At 39.3% G+C, this 24491-nt stretch overlaps 1 protein-coding gene and 1 pseudogene across 3 annotated transcripts in view; one reads left to right on the top strand and one right to left on the bottom strand.

The window, feature by feature from the left end:
- The window catches only part of ZC3H12B (zinc finger CCCH-type containing 12B), a gene marked incomplete at its 3' end in the record, with an annotated part of 330007 nt that extends 308938 nt beyond the window's left edge, over positions 1-21069 (bottom strand). Inside the window, exon 1 of one of the 2 annotated variants that reach the window (XM_080652972.1) lies at positions 20580-21069. The remainder of the gene's footprint in view (positions 1-20579) is intronic. The other variant, XM_080652973.1, reaches the window with a different exon arrangement.
- A 2305-nt stretch (positions 21070-23374) lies between these two features.
- On the top strand, positions 23375-23830 carry LOC308239978 (transcription factor BTF3-like; annotated as a pseudogene). Its single transcript has one exon. The product of its transcript is annotated as a transcription factor BTF3-like (transcript).
- The last annotated feature ends 661 nt before the right edge of the window (positions 23831-24491 follow it).

Here is a 24491-nt window from a genome sequence, read left to right as displayed (position 1 = left end):
TGCCATGCCCAGTGTCACAGGCTCTGGGCCTCCTGTAGAGAGTTTCAGAGTGACACTAATCCAGCAAGAGTCACACCACACCGGCCAAAGCCACAGCAACTGAGCCTCAGGCCCCAAGACACCTTCCTCCCAGGCCGTAGACTCTGGGAACCCACAGTGAGCACATACTAGTGAGACGTCAAACAAGCTTTACTACAAGAGCCGGAAACACAATCATATCCAAAACAGCATGCAAAATGAAGCCGGGAGTGAGTCACATTGCCAACCCGAGAAGAGAATTAATCCATGAATAAGAAACTAACATTCAACATCCAACTACATCAAGAGAACCCCAACATATCAAGTACGGAGCTCCATAAATCACAAAGCCCAAAAGACTTTAGAGCTCACACCTCTAGTACCACCCCCAAAAGCACCTGGGTAGCGAAGCAGTTGGATCTAAGAAACAGAAATAAATAAAACGTTACAGCAAAAAAATGGGGAGACAAAAAAACAATCCCCAAAGGAAAGAAAAGGAGAAATTACCAGAAAGGGAATTTAATGGAATAGAAGCAAACAACATGTCACAGAAAGAATTCAGAGTAATGGTTATAAGGATGCTCTAATGGCTGGATGACAAATACAACTCAATGAAAATTATAAGGAGCGGAATGAGAATGTCACCAACATGAAAAGGAATGAAGAGGAGATGAAGAACAACATAACTGCAATAAAGAACACAATGGAAGGCTTAAAGAGAAGACTAGAAGAGACTGAGGACTGCATCAGTGAATTAGAAGACAAGGAAGGAAAAACACACAAACACAGCAATAACTGAAAAGAAAGCTTAAAAAGCAAAAGTAGAGCCTAAGAGAGCTTTGGAACAACAAAAAATGAAACAACATCCACATAATAGAGGTGACAGAAGGAGAGGAAACTCAACAGGAAATAGAAAACCTGTTTGAAGAAATAATGACAGAAAACTTCCCTGATATTGGCAAGAAAAAAGCCATTCAAGTCCAAGAAGCACATAGAGTCCCAAACAAGATAAACCCATAAAGACCAACACCAAGACACAAACATCAACGACAAAGTAAGAATCTTAAAGGCTGCCACAGAGAGACAAAAAGTTACCTACAAGGGATCTCCCATTAGAATATCAACTGATTTCTCAACAGAAACACTACAGGCCAGAAGGGAATGGAATGAAATATACAAAGTGATGCAAGGCAATGGACTGAATCCAAAAATACTAATGCCCGCAATGCTATCATTCAAAATTGAAAGTAGAATCAGAAGGTTCACAGAAAAAAAAGGGGTTAAGAGAATTTATTAATACCAAGCCAGCAATGCAAGAAATGCTAAAGGGACTGCTGTAAAAAGGAAAAACACAAAGGCAAGAAGGAACACAAACATTAAGAATAAAAGTGATGACAAACAAGTACTTATCAATAATAACATTAAACATAAATGGATTAAATGCTCCAATCAAAAGACATAGGGTATCTAGGAGAAACCAAGATGGCGGCATAGGTAAACACCTAAACTGCTGCCTGGCAAAACAATTTCAAAACTACAACTAAAAGACAGAACGGACACCAACCAGAACCACAGGAAAGCTGGCTGAGTGAAAATTCTACAACTAGAAGGAAAGAGAAAAGCTCACAGAGAATTGGAGGTACGGCAAAGGGTCTTTGTGCGCGCAGAGAGGAAGGGCGGCTGAGAGCCTGGCTGACTTTCTCTGGCGGAAGGGGTAAAGAAGCCCCCGAACGCACTGAACCCCAGTTCTGACTGCACTGAACCCCAGTTCCGGGCAAGCCCCTGGGGACCCACGCTCTTACAGGGGGAGTCTGGACTCTCGGGCGGAGACTCGGGAGCAGGGGAAGGCGGAGGACTGAAAGTGCACGCGCGCCAGTGCGCACAAAGGCTGCGGAGGTTGCCACAGGCTTTCCCTAGTGGAAGGGAGTCAGAGGCTCCTGAATGCACTGAGCCCCAGTTCTGACTGCAGTGAACCCCAGTTCCAGGCGAGCCCCTGGGGACCCACGCTCTTGTGGGGGGAATCTGGACTCTTGGGCGGAGACTGGGAGCCGGGGAAGGCGGAGGACTGAAAGTGCACGCGCGCCAGTGTGCACAAAGGCTGCGGAGGTTGCCACAGGCTTTCCCTAGTGGAAGGGAGTCAGAGGCTCCTGAATGCACTGAGCCCCAGTTCTGACGACAGTGAACCCCAGTTCCAGGCGAGCCCCTGGGGACCCACGCTCTAGTGGGGTGAGTCTGGACTCTCGGGCGGAGACTGGGAGCCGGGGAAGGCGGAGGACTGAAAGTGCACGCGCACCAGTGCGCACAAAGGCTGCGGAGGTTGCTACAGGCTTTCCCTAGTGGAAGGGAGTCAGAGGCTCCTGACTGCACTGAGCCCCAGTTCTGACTGCAGTGAACCCCAGTTCCAGGCGAGCCCCTGGGGACCCACGCTCTTGTGGGGGGAGTCTGGACTCTCGGGCAGAGACTCGGGAGTCGGGAAGGCAGAGGTCTGAAGGCACACACGTGCGCGCAAGGGCAAGGCTGATGGGAAGCCAAGACTGAGGCTCCACCCCATCCAAGCTGAGCATAGAGGCTATTGCAATTTGGCAAGTCTAATCCTATAAGGCTGTCTCCAGCACCGAACTTCTCCCAGCATAGACACAGCTGATCCTTACAGCCAACTGGCCTGGAGATCAATTCTTCCCAGTGATACCAACAACAATCAAGACTTAATTACAACAAGGCTGTACACACAGTCCACAAAGGGGTGCACCAAGAGTGTCCACCTCAGGTTAACTGGGGAGGCAGACCCACTGGGCCATATTGGAAACCTAGCACACAAATCTACCTTACCAACTCAGGGAAGCAGTGAAAATGCGTCGTCCAAGAATCAGATCACAAACGAAAGAAATGGAGGAAAACAAACGACAGGATATAGAATTCAAAACCACCGTTATAAGGCTTTTTAAGAATATCCTAGAAAAGGCCGATAAATATAACGAGACCCTCGAAGATATAAAAAGGACCAACTAGAAATTAAACATACACTGACTGAAATAAAAAATATTATACAGAGACCCAAAAACAGACAAGAGGAACACAAAAATCAATTCAAAGAATTGAATTACAAAGAAGCAAAAAACACTCAACCGAAAAAGCAAAAAGCAAAAAAAAAAAATCCAAAAAGTTGAAGATAATGTAAGAAGACTCTGGGACAACTTCAAGCGTACCAACATCAGAATTATGGGGGTGCCAGAAGAAGAGAGAGAGCAAGATACTGAAAACCTATTTGAAGAAATAATGACCAAAAACTTCCCCCACCTGGTGAAAGAAATAGACTTACACGTCCAGGAAGCGCACAGAACCCCAAACAAAAGGAATCCAAAGAGGACCACACCAAGACACATCATAATTAAAATGCCAAGAGCAAAAGACAAAGAGAGAATATTAAAAGCAGCAAGAGAAAAACAGTTAGTTACCTACAAGGGAGCACCCATACAACTGTCAGCTGACTTTTCAACAGAAACTATGCAGGCCAGACGGGAGTGGCAAGAAATTTTCAATGTGATGAATAGCAAGAACCTACAACCAAGATTACTCTACCCAGCAAAGCTATCATTCAGAATTGAAGGGCAGATAAAGAGTTTCACAGACAAGAAAAAGCTAAAGGAGTTCATCACCACCAAACCAGTATTATATGAAATGCTGAAAGGTATTCTTAAAGAAGAGGAAGAAGAAAAAAGTAAAGATAAAAATTATGAACAACAAATACATATCTATCAACAAGTGAACCTAAAAATCAAGTGAATTAAAAACCTGAGGGACAGTAGAGAGAGGGAATAATGGCGGCGGAATAGACAGACGTGTTCCGAGCCTTGTCCCGGAGCAGAAAGAAAGAACAGCTGAGGGTCGCACAAGGAGTGTTTGTTGGCTGGTTGGGAGACAGCTGAATTCCAGAAGGAGGTGGGGGACTGCTGAACGGGGTTCCCCTGACTTGGCAGCACCAACTGCGGCTGGGTCCCCTCCCGGAGCTGCGGGCTGGGACTCGGAGTCTGCGCCATCTTGATCCGGAAAGTGGAGCTTATCGGAAGCCTGAGAATCCACAACTGCGGCACCCACGGAACAGCTGCGAGCCCCAGAACAACGCTCCCCAACTGGCGCAAGCATACGGGTTCAGAGGAGCTCTACACTCCACCACGGAAAGGTCAGATTTCGCCTGGGATAAGGTGAGGTCTCTGGTCCCGGCGGGAGAGAGGAACGCGCGTTTTGCGGGAGCTGGAGGACCAGGGAAGTCTGTGCCTAGAAAAATCCGTGGCTGTAGGGGCTGGCGTGACATGTGATTGTGGAAAGGGGTCCTCAGAGCTGCTAAGAGAAGGGCACTCTAAAAAGCAACCCATTTTGATCTGAAGTGCAGGGACACCCTAAGAATTTCAGGCAGTCCAGACTTACGCGCAGCCCGTGCGCTCCCTGGGTGCCTGGGCTTACTCGCAGTCCTGGAGTTCGCACACTTGGGCTTTTTCCTCTTCAAATCCTTGCTTCTGATTACTAAGCCCAATACATAGGATCACCCAGTTGGGGACACCCTGGGAGACTGCAGGGGAAGGTTGTTTTTCTGGAACCTGGGGATCGGAGCGGGGAGTGACCATCAGAGAGTCAGCTCTGAGGCAGACCACTACCACAGGCCGGTGGCGAGTGCCACAGGGAAAGAAGGCTCTAACACTGCCTAGAGAGGCCATAGATAGACCCGGAAGTCAATCCAGAAACACTGCCACCCAGGGGCTGAATCACAAATTGACTCTTGTGTAATCAAAAATAAAGGAATACGAGAAATTAAGACACACCGCCTGCTTAAAATCAGGACTGGCTTACAACACCGAAGAGCAGTGGATCGCAGGGAACTGCAATACTGTCTGGACTGAGAAACAGGCGTGCCAAACAGAAAAACAGAGGAAGTGAATGACCTTCACTACTTCACATTTTATTTTTACCTTTTATTTTTTTACTTTTTTTTTATTTTCATTCTTTGCATCTTTTAATCAAGAAACTTTTTTTTTTCTTTTTTCATCACTTGATTTTACCTTTTTAATGATTACATTTTTATCTTCAATCCGTATTATTACTACTGCTATTTTATCTTTTTTTTTTTTAAGTGTCATTTTATTTTCTCTTCATTTTATTTTGGGATTAGGGTTCTACATTCTATTTTTTATCTTTCCTTTAGCATCGTTTTACTCTATCTCAACTCTACCTTTAGGCCATCACTCTCTTCCTAACCTCCCTCTTTTCAGTGTCCTGTTTGTCTTACCCTTTTACTGCTTTAGATTTTCCCTATTCTTTCTGTTTACCCCTTGTTAAAATTTCACCCTACTTACATATCTAATCTCCAATCCCCTGCTCCAAGTCCACATACACCTCTCCCTTCGCTGTCTGAGCTATCCATAAACTTGTCCTTCTCTCTGTTCTTTTGTTGTTGTTTGCTTGAATGTAGATTATATCCAATTTTTATGCTTTTTTTGTGAGATTGTTTTGCTTATTCTTCTTTTGTTTATTTTTTTGTTTGTTTTGTGCTTCAGCTTTCCCTTGCCTCACTCCATATTAGTTGGTGTTGTAGTTTGTACTAATCCCCAGGCACTTGTTGCTGGCATTTGCTGGGATTAGTGATTGTTCTATTGGAGTTTTATCCCCAATATATATAGTCTGTTCCCCTTTCTCTCTTAGTCACTTTCTTGTCTCTCTTACTTTTTTTTTTCTCTTTACTTTCCCTTTTCCCAATTTCATTTTCACACTCCTTTTTTCTTTTTTTCTTTCTTTCTTTCTTTTTTCCTCTTCTTCTTTCTCTCCTATCACCTAATTTGCCTTTCTCTGGTGGTCACCTTTATTGGAGGTTATTAATATCGTGAATACATTCCTGTTCAGTGCCTTGTGAGTTGTACCTGGTAGGGCTGTATTTTGTGCCTTTAAATCAACCCAGGAGAGAGAGAACTACATAACCAGACACCCAGAGAAGAGAGACCATGGGGAGACAAAGAAGCAGCCCGCATATGAAAGAAAAGCAGGCATCACCAGAAAAGGAAGTAAACGAAATGGAGGCAAGCAACCTTCCAGAAAAAGAATTCAGAGAAATGGTCATAAGGTGGCTGAAAAGAATGGAAGACAAATTCGACAATATGAGCAAGAACCAAGAGGAAATGAAGAAGAACCAAGAAGAAATGAAAAATGACATCGCTGCTGTAAAGAACTCAATAGAAAGCATCAAGAGTAGACTAGAAGAAGCAGAGGACCGCATCAGTGAGCTAGAAGACAAGATGGAAAAAAATACCCAAGAAAAACAACTCCTAGAAAAAAAAAATTAAAAGGCAGGAGGAGAGTCTAAGGGAACTTTGGGACAACACGAAACAAAACAACATCCGCATAATAGGGGTTCCAGAAGGAAAGGAAGCTGAGCAAGGAATAGAAAACCTCTTTGAAGAAATAATGACAGAAAATTTCCCAGATATAGGGAAGAAAAAACCCACACAAATCCAAGAAGCTCACAGAGTCCCAAGCAAAATGAACCCCAAAAGACCGACGCCAAGGCACATTATAATTAAATTGGCAAACACCAACGACAAAGTGAGAATCTTAAAAACAGCAAGAGAGAGACAGAAAGTTACATACAAAGGAACCCCCATCAGACTAGCAACTGATTTCTCAACAGAAACTCATCAGGCCAGAAGGGAATGGAATGAAATATACAAAGTCATGCAATGGAAGGGTCTGAATCCAAGAATACTATACCCAGCAAGGCTGTCAATCAAAATTGAAGGTGAAATCAGGAGCTTCACAGACAAAAAAGGACTAAGGGAATTTATTACCACCAAACCAGCAATGCAAGAAATGCTAAAGGGTCTACTGTAAAAAAAAAAAAAAAAAGAAAGAAAGAAAGAAACAGGAAGCGAAGAAGTACCACAGGGGTAAAGAATAGGAATGGCGACAAATAAGTACCTATCAATAATAACTTTAAATGTAAATGGATTAAATGCCCCAATCAAAAGACATAGGGTAACAGATTGAATAAGAAAACAAGACCCATATATCTGCTGTCTACAAGAAACCCACCTCAGAAAAAAAGACGCACACAGACTGAGGGTGAAGGGATGGAAAAAGGTTTTCCAGGCAAATGGAACTGAAAAAAAAGCTGGGGTAGCAATACTTATTTCTGACAAATTAGATCTCAAACTGAAGGACATAACAAAAGATAAGGAAGGCCATTTCATAATACTAAAGGGAGCAATCCAACAAGAAGAAATAACTCTGGTAAACATATATGCACCCAATACAGGAGCACCCAAATACATAAAAAAACTCCTGGAGGATATCAAGGGAGACATTGACAGCAATACAATCATAGTAGGAGACTTTAATACCCCACTATCACCATTGGACAAATCCTCTAAACAAAACATCAGCAAAGAAACATCAATCCTAAATGACTCACTAGACCAGATGGAATTAATTGACATCTTCAGAACATTTCACCCCCAAGCCACAGAATATACATTCTTCTCAAGCGCACATGGGTTATTTTCAAAGATAGACCATATGTTGGGACATAGGCAAAGTCTCTTCAAATTCAAGAAGATAGAAATCATATCAAGCATCTTCTCAGACCACAGTGGCATACAACTGGAAATCAACTACAATAAAAACAACCCAAAGAAATCAAACACATGGAGACTAAAAAGCATGCTATTAAACCATGACTGGGTTACCAGAGAGATCAAAGAAGAAATAAAAAACATCATGACAACAAATGACAATGAAAACACTACAATCCAAAATCTATGGGACACAGCGAAAGCAGTCTTGAGAGGGAAGTTCATAGCTCTACAAGCCTACTGCAAAAAACAAGAAACAGGGGTAATAAATTACCTAACCCAACAACTCAAAGAGTTAGAAAAAGAGCAACAAGAAAAGCCCAGTGTAAGCAGAAGGAAGGAAATAATAAAGATCAGAGCACAGATAAACGACATAGAGACCAAAGAAACAATACAAAAGATCAACAAAACCAAGAGCTGGTTCTTTGAAAGGATAAACAAGATTGATGAACCTCTAGCCAGGCTCACCAAGAAGCAAAGGGAGAGGACCCAAATAAACAAGATCAGAAATGAAAGAGGTGAAATAACAACAGATCCCGCTGAAATACGAAGGATTGTTAAAAAATACTACGAACAACTCTATTCCAACAAACTGGACAACCTGGAGGAAATGGACATATTCCTAGAAAAATATAACCTTCCAAAACTCAATCAGGAAGAATCTAAACAGCTCAACATGCCAGTAACTATGGAAGAAATTGAAGCAGTCATCAAAGAGCTTCGGCAAACAAAAGCCCGGGGCCAGACGGCTTCACAGGAGAGTTCTACCAAACATTCAAGGAAGAACTAAAACCTATCCTCCTCAGACTATTCCAAAAAATTCAAGAGGAAGGAACACTTCCCAGCTCCTTCTATGAAGCCAGCATCACCCTAATACAAAAACCAGATAAAGACAACACAATGAAGGAGAATTACAGGCCAATATCCCTCATGAATGTAGATGCCAAAATCCTCAATAAAATTCTAGCAAATCGGATCCAGCAGTACATCAGAAAGATCATACACCATGACCAAGTAGGATTTATCCCAGGAATGCAAGGATGGTTCAATATCCGCAAATCAATAAATGTGATACATCACATAAACAAATTGAGAGATAAAAATCACATAGTCATATCAATTGATGCAGAAAAAGCATTTGACAAAATCCAACACCCTTTCTTGATAAAAACTCTCAACAAGGTGGGAATAGAAGGATCATACCTCAACATCATAAAAGCTATATATGATAAACCCACAGCTAACATCATACTCAATGGGCAAAAACTAAAACCATTTCCCCTAAGAACAGGAACAAGACAGGGATGCCCACTCTCACCACTCCTGTTTGACATAGTACTGGAAGTATTAGCCACTGCAATTAGACAAGAAGAAGAAATAAAAGGCATCCAAATTGGAAAAGAAGAAGTAAAGCTGTCCTTATTTGCAGATGACATGATATTGTACATAAAAAACCCGAAAGACTCCATCAAAAAACTATTAGACTTAATAAATGAATTCGGCAATGTAGCAGGATACAAAATTAACACTAAGAAATCCATGGCATTTCTATACACCAACAATGAACTTACAGAAAGAGAGACTAAAAAAGCAATCCCATTTTCCATCGCACCAAAAAAATTAAGATACTTAGGAATAAACCTAACCAAGGAGGTAAAAGACCTATATGCGGAAAACTACAGGACACTGAAAAAAGAGATAGAGGAAGATGTAAACAGATGGAAGAACATACCATGTTCATGGATTGGCAGAATCAACATCATTAAAATGTCCATACTACCCAAAGCAATCTATAGATTCAATGCACTCCCCATTAAAATACCAACGGCGTATTTCACAGACCTAGAAAGAACTCTCCAAAAATTCATCTGGAATAAAAAAAGACCCCGAATAGCCACAGCAATCCTGAGAAAGAAGAATAAAGTAGGAGGGATCTCAATACCAGATTTCAAGCTGTATTACAAAGCCACTGTCATCAAAACAGCCTGGTACTGGCACAAGAACAGACATATAGATCAATGGAACAGAATAGAGAATCCAGATATCGACCCAAACCAATATGCGCATTTAATATTTGACAAAGGAGGCATGAGCATACAATGGAGTCAAGACAGTCTCTTTAATAAATGGTGTTGGGAAAATTGGACAGATACATGCAAAAAAATGAAACTAGATCACCAACTTACACCATACACAAAAATAAACTCAAAATGGGTACAGGACTTAAATATAAGACGGGAAACCATAAAAATACTAGAGGAATCCACAGGCAGCAAAATCTCAGACATATGCCAAAAGAACTTTTTCAGTGATACTGCCCCTAGGGCAATGGAAGCCAAACAGATAATAAACAAATGGGACTACATCAAAATAAAAAGCTTTTGCACAGCAAAAGAAACCATCAACCAAACAACAAGAAACCCCACTGTATGGGAGAACATATTTGCAAATGGTATCACTGATAAAGGTTTAATTTCCAACATCTACAGGCAGCTTATACAACTTAATAAAAGGAAGATAAATGATCCAATAAAAAAAATGGGCAACGGACCTAAATAGAAGCTTTTCTAAAGAAGACAGAAGGAAGGCCAAGAGACACATGAAAACATGCTCAAAGTCACTAATTATCCGAGAGATGCAAATCAAAACAACAATGCGATACCATCTCACACCTGTCAGAATGGCTATCATCAACAAATCAACAAACGACAAGTGTTGGCGAGGATGCGGAGAAAAAGGAACCCTCGTGCACTGCTGGTGGGAATGCAGACTGGTGCAGCCACTGTGGAGAACAGTATGGAGTTTCCTCAAAAAACTGAAAATGGAACTCCCATTTGACCCAGTAATCCCACTCCTAGGAATATATCCTAAGAAACCAGAAACACCAATCAGAAAGGATATATGCACCCCTATGTTCATAGCAGCACAATTTACAATAGCTAAGATTTGGAAACAGCCTAGGTGCCCGTCAGCAGATGACTGGATCAGAAAACTATGGTACATCTACACAATGGAATACTATGCTGCCGTAAAAAAGAAGGAATTACTACCATTTGTAGGCACCTGGATGGAATTAGAGAACATTATGCTAAGTGAAATAAGCCAGTCAATGAAAGAAAAATACCACATGATCCCACTCATTTGGGGATAATGAAAAACATTATAAACTGATGAACAAAAAGATAGTTACAGAGGCAGTAAAGCATCAAACAGACTGTCAAATTACAGTGGTAAGGTTAGGGAGAGGTGGGGGAAATAAGAGATCAACTGAAGGACTTATATGCATGTATATAAGAGTAACCAACGGATGCAAAACATTGGGGGGTGAGGGCATGTATGGGAGTGGGGTGGGGGTGGGGGGCAATGGTAAGATATGTACACATATAATACCTTAATAAAAATTTGAAAAAAAAATATAAATAAAAATAAATAAAAAAAAAACTGAGGGACAGAATAATCTGGTGAATATAATAGAATCAAGGGCATAGAAAGGGAGTGGACTGATAATTCTTCTCAGGGGGAAAGGGGTATGGGGGGTTCATGAAGAGACTGGACAAAAATCATACACCTATGGATGAGGACAGTGGGGGGGAGGTAAGGGCAGAAGTTGGGGTGGGAAATGGGTGGAGGGGAGATATGGGGAGAAAAAGGAGAAATAATTGTAATAATCTGAATAAAGATTTATTTAAAAAAAAAAGACATAGGGTATCTAAATAGATAAGAAAACATGACCCATATATTTGCTGTCTACAGGAAACCTACCTCAGAAAAAAAGACACACACAGACTGAGGGTGAAGGGATGGAAAAAGGTTTTTCAGGCGAATGGAAATGAAAAAAAAGGTGGGGTAGCAAAACTTATATCTGATAAATTAGATCTCAAAGTGAAGGACATAACAAGAGATAAGGAAGGCCACTTCATAATACTAAAGGGAGCAATCCAACCAGAAGAAATAACACTGGTAAATATATACACACCCAATACAGGAGCACCCAAATACATAAAAAAAAAAACTTCTGGAGGACATCAAGGGAAAGATTGACAGCATAGTAGGGGACTTTAATACCCCACTATCACCATTGGACAAATCCTCTAAACAAAAATTCAGCAAAGAAACATCAATCCTAAATGACTCACTAGAACAGATGGAATTAATTGACATCTTCAGAACATTTTACCCAAAAGCCACAGAATATACATTCTTCTCAAGTGCACATGGGTCATTTTCAAAGATAGACAATATATTGGGTCACAGGCAAAGTCTCTTCAAATTCAAGAAGATAGAAATCATATCAAGCATCTTCTCAGATCACAATGGCATAAAACTGGAAATCAACTACAATAAAAACAATCCAAAAAAAATCAAACACCTGGAGACTAAATAGCAAGCCATTAAACAATGACTGGGTTACCAGTCATAAAGAAGAGAGATAAAAAAGAAATAAAAAACATCATGGCAAAAAACAACAATGAAATCAAAACAATCCAAAATCTATGGGACACAGCGAAAGCACTCTTGAGAGGGAAGTTCATAGCTCTACAAGCCTATTGCAAAAAGACAAGAAACAATGGTAATAAATTACCTAACCCTACAACTCAAAGAGTTAGAAAGAGAGCAAAAAGAAAATCCCAATGTAAGCAGAAGAAAGAAAATAATAAAGATCAGGGCAGAGATAAAGGACATAGAGACAAAAAAAAAAAAAAAAGATCAACAAAACCAAGAGCTGGTTCTTTGAAAGAATAAACAAGATTGATGAACCTCTAGCCAGGCTCACCAAGAAGCAAGGAGAGAGGACCCAAATAAACGAAATAAAAAATGAAAGAGGAGAAATAACAACAGACCCCACAGAAATACAAAGGATTGTTTAAAAAATACTATGAACAAGTCTGTTCCAACAAACTGGACAACCTGGAAGAAATGGACATATTCCTAGAAAAATACAACCTTCCAAAATTCAATCAGGAAGAATCTAAAAATCTAAAAATCTCAATAGTCCAATAACTATGGAATTGAAACACTCATCCAAAAACTTCCAGCAAACAAAAGCCCGGGGCCAGACAGCTTCACAGGGGAGTTTTACCAAACATTCAAGGAAGAACTAGAACCTATCCTCCTCAGACTATTCCAAAAAATAAAAGAGGAAGGAACACTTCCAAGCTCCTTCTATGAAGCCAGCGTCACCCTAATACCAAAACCAGATAAAGACAACAGAATGAAAGAGAATTACAGGCCAATATCCCTCATGAACAAAGATGCCAAAATCCTCAACAAACTTCTAGCAAATCGGATCCAGCAGTACATCAGAAAGATCATACACCATGACCAAGTAGGATTTATTCAAGGGATGCAAGGACAGTACAATATCTGCACATCAATAAACGTGATACATCACATAAACATTGAGAGATAAAAATCACATAGTCATATCAACTGATGCAGAAAAAGCATTTGACAAAATCCAACACCCTTTCTTGATAAAAACTCTCAGCAAGGTGGGAATACAGGGATCATACCTCAACATAATAAAAGCTATATATGACAAACCCACAGCCAACATCATACTCAATGGGCAAAAACTAAAACCTTTCCCCTAAGAACAAGAACAATACAGGGATGCCCACTCTTAGCAATCCTGTTTGACACAGTACTGGAAGTATTAGCCATTGCAATTAGACAAGAAGAAGAAATAAAAGGCATCAAAATTGGAAAAGAAGTAAAACTGTCCTTATACCCAGATGACATGATATTGTACATAAAAAAAAACCCTAAAGACTCCATCCAAAAACTATTAGACTTAATAAATGAATTCGGCAATGCAGCACGATACAAAATGAACGCCAAGAAATCTATGGCATTTCTATACACCAATAGTGAACTTTCAGAAAGAGAGACTAAAAAAGCAACCCCATTTACTATCGCACCAAAAAAATTAAGATGCCTAGAAATAAACTTACCTAAGGAGGTAAAAGACCTATACATGGAAAACTACAGGACACTGAAAAAGGAGATAGATGAAGACATAAACAGATGTTAGAACATACCATGTTCATGGATTGGTAGAATCAACATCATTAAAATGTCCATACTACCCAAGGCAATCTATAGATTCAATGCACTTCCCATTAAAATACCAACAGCCTATTTCACAGACCTAGAAAGAACTCTCCAAAAATTCATCTGGAATAAAAAAAAAAAGACCTCAAATAGCCACAGCAATCCTGAGAAAGAAGAACAAAGTAGGTGTGATCTCAATACCAGATACCAAGGTGTATTACAAATCCACTGTTTTCAAAACAGCCTGGTACTGGCACAAGAACAGACATATAGACCAATGGAATATATTAGAGAACCCCAAAATTGACCCAAGCCACTATGCTCAATTAATATTTGACAAAGGAGGCATGAACATACAATGGAGTCAAGACAGTCTCTTCAATAAATGGTGTTGGGAAAAATGGACAGATACATGCAAAAAAATGAAACTAGACCACCAACTTACACCATACACAAAAATAAACTCAAAATGGATAAAGGACTTAAACATAAGACAGGAAACCATAAAAATATTAGAGGAATCCACAGACAGTGAAATCTCAGATATATGCCGAAGCAATTTCTTTTACGATACCACTCGTAGGGCAATGGAAGCTAAAGAGAAAATAAACAAATGGGACTACATCAAAATTAAAAGCTTTTGCACATCAAAAGAAACCATCAACAAAACAACAAGAAAGCCCACCGTGTGTGAGAATATATTTGCCCAAGTTATTACCGATAAAGTTATAATCTCCAAAATTTACAGGGAACTCATACAACTTAACAAAAGAAAGATAAACGATCCAATAAAAAAATGGGCAACAGACCTAGACACTTTTCAAAAGAAGACAGAAGGAAGGCCAAGAGACATATGAAAACATTGCTCAAAGTCACTAATTATCCGAGAGATGCAAATCAAAACGACAATGCGGTACCATCTCACACCTGTCAGAATGGCTATCATCAACAAATCAACAAACGACAAGTGCTGGTGAGGATGCGGAGAAAAAGGAACTCTAGTACACTGCTGGTGAGAATGCAGACTGGTGCAGCCACTGTGGAGAACAGTATGGAGTTTCCTCAAAAAACTAAAAATGGAACTCCTATTTGACCCAGTAATCCCACTTCTAGGAATATATCCCAAGAAACTAGAAACACCAGTCAGAAAGGATATATGCACCCCTATGTTTATAGCAGCACAATTTACAATAGCTAAGACTTGGAAACAGCCTAAATGCCCATCAGCAGATGAGTGGATTAGAAAACTATGGTACATCTACACAATGGAATACTACGCTGCTATAAAAAAAGAAGGAATTCTTAGCATTTGCAGCAGCATGGATGGAACTGGAGAGCATTATTCTAAGTGAAATAAGCCAGTCAATGAAAGAAAAACACCACATGATCTCACCCATTTATGGAAAATAAAGAACATTATAACCTGATGAACAAAAAGATAGATGCAGAGGCAGTAAAGCATCAAACAGACTGTCAAATTACAGCAGGAAGGCTGGGGAGTGTTGGGGAGATGGGGAAAGAGATCAACCGAAGGACTTGTATGCATGCATATAAGCCAACCAATGGACACAAGACACTGGGGGTAGGGTGGGATGAGGCCATGTAACAGGGGGTAGGGGAGGCTGGAGGAAGGTCAATGGGGAAAAAAAGTAGATATATGTACTACTATATGTAATACTTTAAACAATAAAATAAAATTTAAAAAAAGAAAAGAATTATTTTTAAGTAAAAATCCAGTGATTCAAAAATTGCCTGAATTATACACAGAACTTGGGTTAGTCTTCTTCTTACTGCTACCTCCAGCCAAATCACCCAGTTTCAAATGCAGTTTATTTTATATGGATCCAGCCTTTTAGACTATGATGGAAAATCTTTCCTGAATAACTTTTTAAAAATATAAACCTATTTTGTAAAACTCATTTAGGGGCCACAAAAAGTAGTTCAGAAGTGACAGTAAGAACAAACCAATATTCGCAGTGCTTAGGAGAAGTGGAAATGAGATACAGAATGTGAATATAATAATGAAGAGCTATGTAATTCAAGGCTGTGAAAGGTTATAGATATTAATACTTAATGTACAATGGTTTTAGGAAGATTGTCAGGAAATGTGCATTTTCCTCATCATTAATCATGTCAAAATTCAATTCCAACTTTTCAGTTAATACTTATTTCATTTTAAAAATGGCTACAACAAGTTTCTATTTCTAGAACAAAATCTCACCAGCAAATCCCTGAGGTACATCTGTTATCTATATATATAAAAGGCTAATACGCAAAGTCGAACTCCGGAGTTCAACCAGGAGACTGGGAGTTCGATTGCTCACTATGATGTGCACTCACCACCAGGGGTGGCACAGAATGAAGAAAGGCCCCGGCTGGCAGCCAGCAGCTGGGGAAGGAAGGCCACGGCCAGCAGCTGGAAGGCCCCAATCAGCCCTGATCATCGGCCAGGCCTAGGGACCCTACCCGTGCACGAATTTTGTGCACTGGGCCTCTAGTTAGGAAAATAAGAATGAATCAGATCACAGGGAAACTTTTGTGTGCCAACAGTCCAAAGAAAGTTAACTATTCATAATATAAGATGCCATTAAGAGAATGATAATTGTGTTTGGAACTGTTCTTATGAATATTAGTTTACAATGTATATATGAAAGTTTTGTTTTGTTTTATTTTGTTTGTAGGTATTAAACTTTAAGGAATTCTCCTCTCCACTTTTATTCCTACATTGAATAGGCTGTGGGTATTTTTCACTTAATGTAAAAAGTTATGTTCTAGGAAAATACACTCCAAAAAGAATTGTTAGAGCAAAGCCATTTTCCCTATAAGCTTCCATAATAAAATTTAGAGATGTTCTCAGCTGGGAAAGTTTTCAATTCATTGACATAATAAAGATGATCTTAAGAATATGATAACATATTTAAAACTACATATTTAAAGAAAATTATAACTTATAGACAGACACATCATTGGTATTCAGTGTAAAGCTGCTCTACCTCTAGACTCAGTAATATGGTAAAAATATTTAGAGTTATCTATTACATAGTAACAGAAACTGACAATCCCTATTTCACATGCTGCCACCACTGAAATTTATCAAATTACCTAAGATGTGTACCTGCCTTAAGCCATCATAATACTCAGAAGTTGACATAAGTTACTTTTAATTTTCTCAGCAGTTTGCCCATTATTTGAATTCACCATACTCTTTCCAAAGATCTTCCCTTTTGATACCAGCATAAGCAGCTAAATAAGAACAGAAATGTGCAATACTTGCTTAGTAAAGAAGACTAACCCCAATGCTGTTTGAATATATTTTGCTTTCTATTAGTTGGTTAATGTCCAGCAATGATAAAATATTCATTGACTGTATCTGTGTGGACAGTAACTTCTTTATATAACTCATAGCTTATGTCCTAAGTAGAGGATGCTCAAAACAACAATTATATTTTTTGAAACTATTAGCTACAGTAAATTAAAGTTTATTAGTAATAACTATAATCAGAGAAGAGTATTACTGGCAGCAAAATATACCAATAAAAAGTACAAGATGGTGTACAGAACCCTCCAAAATATCAAGTGTGGACATATTGTTTCTTAGAATAAATCTGTGAATTAAATCAAGATTCCTTTATATTTGTAATTGTAATATGTGAATTTCTGTTGGGGGTACAACCCTCTTTTGAAGTAATAATTATAATGCATTTTCTTATATTTTTATATATATACAAACATCAACTTACAATTTTTGACTAAAACCCAGAAAACTATTGGTCATGTAACTAGTTCTCAACACAACAAAAAGTTATTGGAAAAGCAGTAAAATAAGTTTTGCAGAGGTTTGTAATTGCAGATTAAACATGAATGTTAGTTGTCAATTACTAACTCATGCATTATTAATGACATTACTAAAATTTTGACAGACATCAATGTGCAGGACTCTGATATACTCCCTTTGTTTTCAGAAAATAATAAAAATAGTAGGACTAATTAGTAGTACTAAAACTAAGTTATATACTTTAATGGACCAAAATTCACGTTGCTCAAAGAATATCCCTAATTTACTTTATCAAGAGATACTCTTTGAAGCATATTAATAATCTAAAGTTGTAATAATAAAATAATTTAGATTATAACTGTACAAAACAGATTATAACTGTCTTAGGAAACAGTGAAAAAAATGAACAGGTTATAAAAATATATGAACTTAATACTTTATATATGCTTAGAAAATATTCTCACCTGCCTCAGGAAATAGGATGATTATTTTAAATCTGATTTCTATAATATGTACATTTGAAAAGTTATTTATATTAAATTTAGTAGTTTAATATGTCAATTATCATGAAAAAAATCTATGTCCACTACAAAAGAGTTCATTGTCACTGACATTCCCCTCCCCTTTAGGTTTATCCAGGAGAGTAATATTCACAAAGATTAGAAAATCAAGTGCCTTAGTTCATGCCATGCTGAATTCCCCTCTTCCAACAAAGTCTATACTTCTATCAAAAACTGAATCAAGTCTGACTTTCTCTACAAAGACCTTCCAGACAACCATCAGCCTTCAAAGATCTTTTACTCTTAATTATTTTAGTTCAATTCTGTACAACTCTATGTTCCAATTGTTGACCATGATGTCTTATATATGCATTTTCTTTCTCTAATGGGTAAGCAATTTAACTACGGGGACTTGTCTCTGTTCTATTCTCCATAGTACCAAATATAGTAATGGGCACTTGGAGAAGATAGAAAATAAAAACATGTTGAAATCAATTTTTAAAAAAAGACTAACTCATCCCAGAGTTTACTGGTCAAGAGCCTTGATTGCACTTGCAAAAATAACTATTAATATTATCTTATAATGTGGTTATGACATGTTAAGTAAATGCTCTTAAGAATATGCACCTTCATGCCGAAACCGGTTTGGCTCAGTGGATAGAGCGTCGGCCTGCGGACTGAAGGGTCCCGGGTTCGATTCTGGTCAAGGGCATGTACCTTGGTTGCGGGCACATCCCCAGTGGGAGGTGTGCAGGAGGCAGCTGATCAATGTTTCTCTCTCATCGATGTTTCTAGCTCTCTATCCCTCTCCTTCCTCTCTGTAGAAAATAAATAAAATTAAAAAAAAAAAGAATATGCACCTTCATAGCCATACTCATTACAACAGAATTCTAAATTGGATCCAAATTACTTCTTGGTTCTAAAAGTATGTGAAAATGAACAGCAAGTACCCAAATGGTACATCATTATTTCATATTAGAGGCCAGGTGCATGAATTCATGCACAGGTGGGTTCCGGCTGGCCTGCCCTGATGGGGCTGCCAAGGGAGAGGGGACACAGGAGGTTGGCCAGCTGGCCCCGCCCCCTGGTTGAACTTCTGGTCGAGGGGACAATTTGCATATTAGTCTTTTATTATACAGGATAATTCAGACTTGAATTCATCAGCAGCTTTTCCAAAACAAAACAAAAAATCTTTAACTTTGGAAATCTAGCAACTAGGATCATGTCAGTTTGTCAGTTCACAAAACAATACCTGCTGAGGTCCAAGATTATTATTCAGTGATACCAGAATTATATTGTGCTTTAAACCATATCAAAGAGAACCTCAAACATCATGAAAATTGTCAAAATAAAACATTTTACCCAAAGCAATCAGGGAATTGTTGGTCTTTACTTATTCACTAGGTAAAATTATCTAATCACAAATGACATCTAGTCTATATCCTTTTTAGAGATCTTTAGTTTAAAAGCATTTACCCAAAACTAAATTTAGCTTTTCCATTATTGCACTTCTTTTCCACTTCTTTCCTTTTCAATAAAAGAAAACTATAATGGCTTATAAACCAGCACAAAGGGAAATCAAATCAAATAAGGAACCCATCCTTCATTGTCTGTTCACAGAAGTACCTTACAATCAAAATTACTAATTAATCTAAATTCAGTCCACTTTTAAAAAGGGGTCAACTGTTAACTCTAAGTTTTTCAACCATTTGCTTTATTAAAACAATTTCACTCCTCAAAGATAATATTGCTAATTTTTAAAAAGCGCCTTACAACTTTAGATCTTCATCTAATTACCCTATCCAAAATATCACTTCAGGTCCCTCATGCCAAGTTTTTTGGAAGTAACTATTCTCAACTGCCGGCTACCCTAGAAAGAACAGATAGATCATAACATATCCTCGCTTTTATTAGGAACATTTCACGTTTCATTATATTTATTTTAAACGATGTGTCATTCTGGATGAAGAGTAGTTAGTTCATAAAATCTGTTTCCCGTTACCAATCAGCTACTCTTTGTCTACTTCAAGTTTGATGCCAATTTGGAAGTCAAGTAGAATGTTTGCTGGTTTGTTTTATTGTTATCATCATCATCATTATTTAAGTACGGTCTAATTTTTCTCTGTCAGGATTCAGAAGCCAGGCACAGGACTTTCAGAAGCTCTTGGTACACAAATAGCAAGAAACCTGAAACTAAGAGGCCACACGAGGCATGGAGCAACAGCAACCTGAGAATCCACTCTTGAGAAGCCTGTGGTCAGACTGAGCCTCCAGAGACCAAGAGCAAGGGAAAAGGGGTGAGCTCGGCACTGGGAAAGTCTTTCCCCAAATCAGGGGCCAGACTACAGGATTGTACACAGCATTAACAGCATCTATGGCATCTAAGAAACAGAGCCAGGCCTTAAATACAGACCCGCATTCCTGGACGCAAAGGTTGAGACCAGAGACCGGTGGTTTTGAGAAGGAAAACTACCTCAAAGGTAATAGGGAGCCGCGAACAAGATGTAGGAGAGGCGCCAGAAGCTTCTGCAGGAAAAAAGCAGCGCTATGGTCGCCTCCCAGGGCCCCGAATGTCAGAAACGTACTCCAGCACCAAGCGAGTACAGTACCACTACTCACCCCTACTCTCCTATGGTCCCCGTCGTGGCCCTCCTGGACTCCGCCCCCGCAGGGGGAGCACCTCCCCCGCCCGCCGCCAGGGGTGGTCTTAGCCGACGAGAGGAGGCGGCGGCGCAGATGTCCGTGAGCGCGGGCCAGAGAAGCCCACCAAGAGGAGTCTGGTGCCTTGCGCTCCCTAGAGCCGCCAACTTCACCACCATCGACTTGGGTGAGGGGAGGCAAAGAGGGGAGGCCCTCGCCCAGTGGCCCGGACCCTCCCGGAGTACTAGGCCCAAGCTCGGGCGGGACCGCCGCCGCCGCTCCGCTCAGCGATGGGACCCCCAGGCCTGATTCCAGTCCCTCAGCCCCCGTAGCCACAGAGCAGCGGTGGCTCCCTCTGGCTCCACGGTCACAGCTGCATCCTCGTGCTCCTCCTCCTCTGGCGCCGCTGCCTACACACAGCCCAGCGCCTTTACAGACGAGGCGCCCTGACTGTCGTCGCCTAGCAACCACGCGCATGCGCTCCACCCACAGCTGGCGTGGCTGTAGGAGCTCAGTCCTCCACCTATGAAAGTGCGCAAAAGCCCCCTTCTCCGAGCCTGGATGGAAACTTTGTCAAAGTAGGGGAGAGGTATAGGATGCTTTTCGATCAGAAGAGGCCATAGGACTTAGGACCTTCTCCTGCCCCCTCGACAGGCACCTCAGTGGTAGAGAATGACAGTCCCAGCAATCTCAACATATTGTTTAGTCTTTCCTACTCCACTCCAATCCATCTTTCACGAGGACTTCCAGAGGAATGTTCCAAATAACTTCTCTGACTATGTCACTCATCTGCATAACTCCTAGGTCAAAGGATAGTCCACTTAATAGGGCCCAACAGTTCTTGACTACTACAATAGCATCCTCAATGGTCTCCCTGCTTTTAGACTTGTGTCCCTGTGATCTGTTCTCATACTTCTACCAGAATGATCTTTGTGAACTATAAATCCCCCGCTCTCACTTCCTTCCGGTTTAGAGAATGGGCTTTTGAGTTAGAGCCAGTTTTTAATTTCTGCCCCACCACTGAGTAGCTGTTTCCTTGAACTAGGATGCTTAACCTCTATTAATCTGTTTCATCTGTAAAATGGGAATAATTATAGAACCTATAAAACAATTATGTGGATTAACTTAAAGAGTACACTTAACATACATAACTTACTCTGGCACAACGTAAGCACTCAGTGAAAGTTAAAGGTATTTTCAGTAGACTTCATTGCTTATAAAAAGGGATAAAGTATAAACTCCCTAGGTAAGCATTAGAAGTACTCTAAGATTTTGCCTCTATCTAGCCCTAGCTCATTTCCACTCCCACTTGAGCACCCAGACACAGACCAGTCCTTGCAGTTTTTGAAATACATCTATATCTATAAATTACTTAGATATATTTCCCAAGGTTCATCTGGGGAAAAAATCTATGTAACATATCCAATGATCCTTCCCAAATTACACATTAATTTTAAAATATTGACACTGAGAAATGACATGTAGGTAGTGACTGTTCACAGAAATTGTGAGGTTTTCTGAAGGTTTATTTACTTGATCTTTTTTGAAATTGGGCTTAGAGTTTCTATAATATGTAATGAGAAAAATGACAGCAATTTTGAACTTAATACAATGCATAAAATGGCAGCAAATTTGAATTTAATATATGTAAACATATTTACAAACATCATGTGCCCTGTTAGATTTTACTTAATAAAAGGTTTAAACATTTTAGGAAGTGGAAACATAGCTGTACCATGTGTAAAAAGTCTGAGAGGCCCAAAATCAATTGCTAATGAAACATTAGTGGAGAACTCAAATGGAATATAAGACTAAAATGAAATTTTATGAAAACTAGACAGCCAGAAAATATTGAAAAAAAAGAACAATTGAAAATATGAAAATAATGAATTACGCTACGACTAATGAAACAAAAGTACCAAATGGAATTAATCAACAAACTGTAATCAACAGGGAGGATCATCACATATGGAATATATATTACTACTGAATATGGCAGTGAGTTTGAAAAGAGTTCTAACACAGATTATATCTTTTCTTCCATATGATACAGACATGCCTTTCAGGTTCAAAGGAAGACACTTCCTTAATGTTCAACCTTTTTCAAGGACCACCAAGGACTCACAGGGACAGACCTCTAACATAATTTACTCAGGTCTTCTAAAATCTGTATTAATTTATATAAAATCTACAGTTTACATTTATTGAACTCATCACATTCTATAGCTGATATCTGTTATGTCTACAGTGAAACAAAGAAATAAATATTTAAGTTTTACTAGTCACCTTAATTCTTCCATATTCATTTCTAGATGCAGAACTGTGTCACTGTTGCACTTAAACTCCTTCAATATTTTTCCTGGGGTTTCAATATAAAATCTGAGCTCCTTCGCACACATCAACCTATCTGCCTTTATGTTGGTGAAGTATAAATTCCCATCAGCAAAGAGAGACCTATCCACATCAATATGGAATAAAATAAAACATTTATTATGGAGTAAGCACAATACAGTACGTGCATATAGGTAGCCCGCAAGAGACTACAACATCAGGATAAAATTCTATGCAACTTTTACAGTAAAACAAATTTAAAGTTCAATTGGGAATTGAGGTAGCTATTTGTTTAGTTAATTGACTTCCCCCAGGGGAATAAAAAATTCCTGTAGCTGCCATCTTGCATCCCCCTATGTGTGAGCTTATTCTCAGCTGGTCTGCCCAAGACCCCGAGTGCCAACCCTAAGTCCCGCTCACTGCCCCATTTCCTCTCCAACAAGATGAAAGAAACTATCCTGAACCAGGAGAAACTCGCCAAACTGCAGACACAAGTGTGCATTGGTGGGAAAGGAACTGCTCCTAGAAAAAAGAAAGTGGTTCACAGAACAGCTACAGCAGATGATAAAAACTTCAGTTCTCCTTAAAGAAGCTAGGAGTAAACAATACCTCTGGTATTGGAGAGGTAAATCAGTTCACAAACCAGGAAATAGTGACCCACTTTAACAACCCTAAATTTCAGGCATCTCTGGCAGAGAACACTTTCACCATTACAGGCCATGCTGAGACAAAGCAGCTGACAGAAATGCTATCCAGCTTGGTGCAGACAGTCTGACTAGTTTAAGGAGACTGGCGAAGCTTTGCCCAAAGCACCATTTGCTACTGGAGAAGATGATGATAATGAAGTTCCAGATCTTGTGGAGAATTTTGGTGAGGCTTCCAAGAATGAAGCAAACTGAATTTAGTCAACTTCTAAAGAAGGTTACCTTGAAGAAGTTACTGGAGTTGCTATTTTATATTATGATTGCTTTTTTAAATTTTGTTTATGGGTCTGATAAAATCTAGATCTCAAATTTTTTTAAGCACAAGTCCCTTGGGCACTGCAGCTCTTTTCTGTTTTTGCTTATATAGAAATCATTCTTTGCAGCTAATTAAGCTGAACAAGCCTGGGAATAAAGCTTGAAACAAAGGTTTATAAAGTTCTTTGCCTAGAAAAAAAAAAAAAGAACAAAACTCTTCTTTTCTCTCCCAAAGACACCTTGAATCTCCTTGAGAGGCAAATGATTACACCTAGAGATGAGATCTCTCACATTAATTCTGTAGATACATATTTACTTTTCAAAGGAAAATATGGCTCATGACCTTGGAAACATGTTGACATTATAAAACTGGACACTAAGTACTTTTAGTGCCTGCAAAGATTTATCTACAGTCCAAAATTTAAAGAAAGTATTTGGGCCTACTTTATCCCCCAAGAAGACACTCTAAGAAGTAAAAGAAAGAGAAATATTCTTTTTTACTCATTTTTTATTTACCTCTACAGTTTAGTGAGATCTTAAAAAAAAAAAAAAAAAACTTTGTGAACCTTGTAGATAATGAGGAAATCTTTCTTAAATAAGT

This window comes from Plecotus auritus (assembly GCF_963455305.1).
Source record: "Plecotus auritus genome assembly, chromosome: X".
NCBI classification, from domain to species: domain Eukaryota; kingdom Metazoa; phylum Chordata; class Mammalia; order Chiroptera; family Vespertilionidae; genus Plecotus; species Plecotus auritus.
This window is presented reverse-complemented; position numbering and strand designations above follow the sequence as displayed.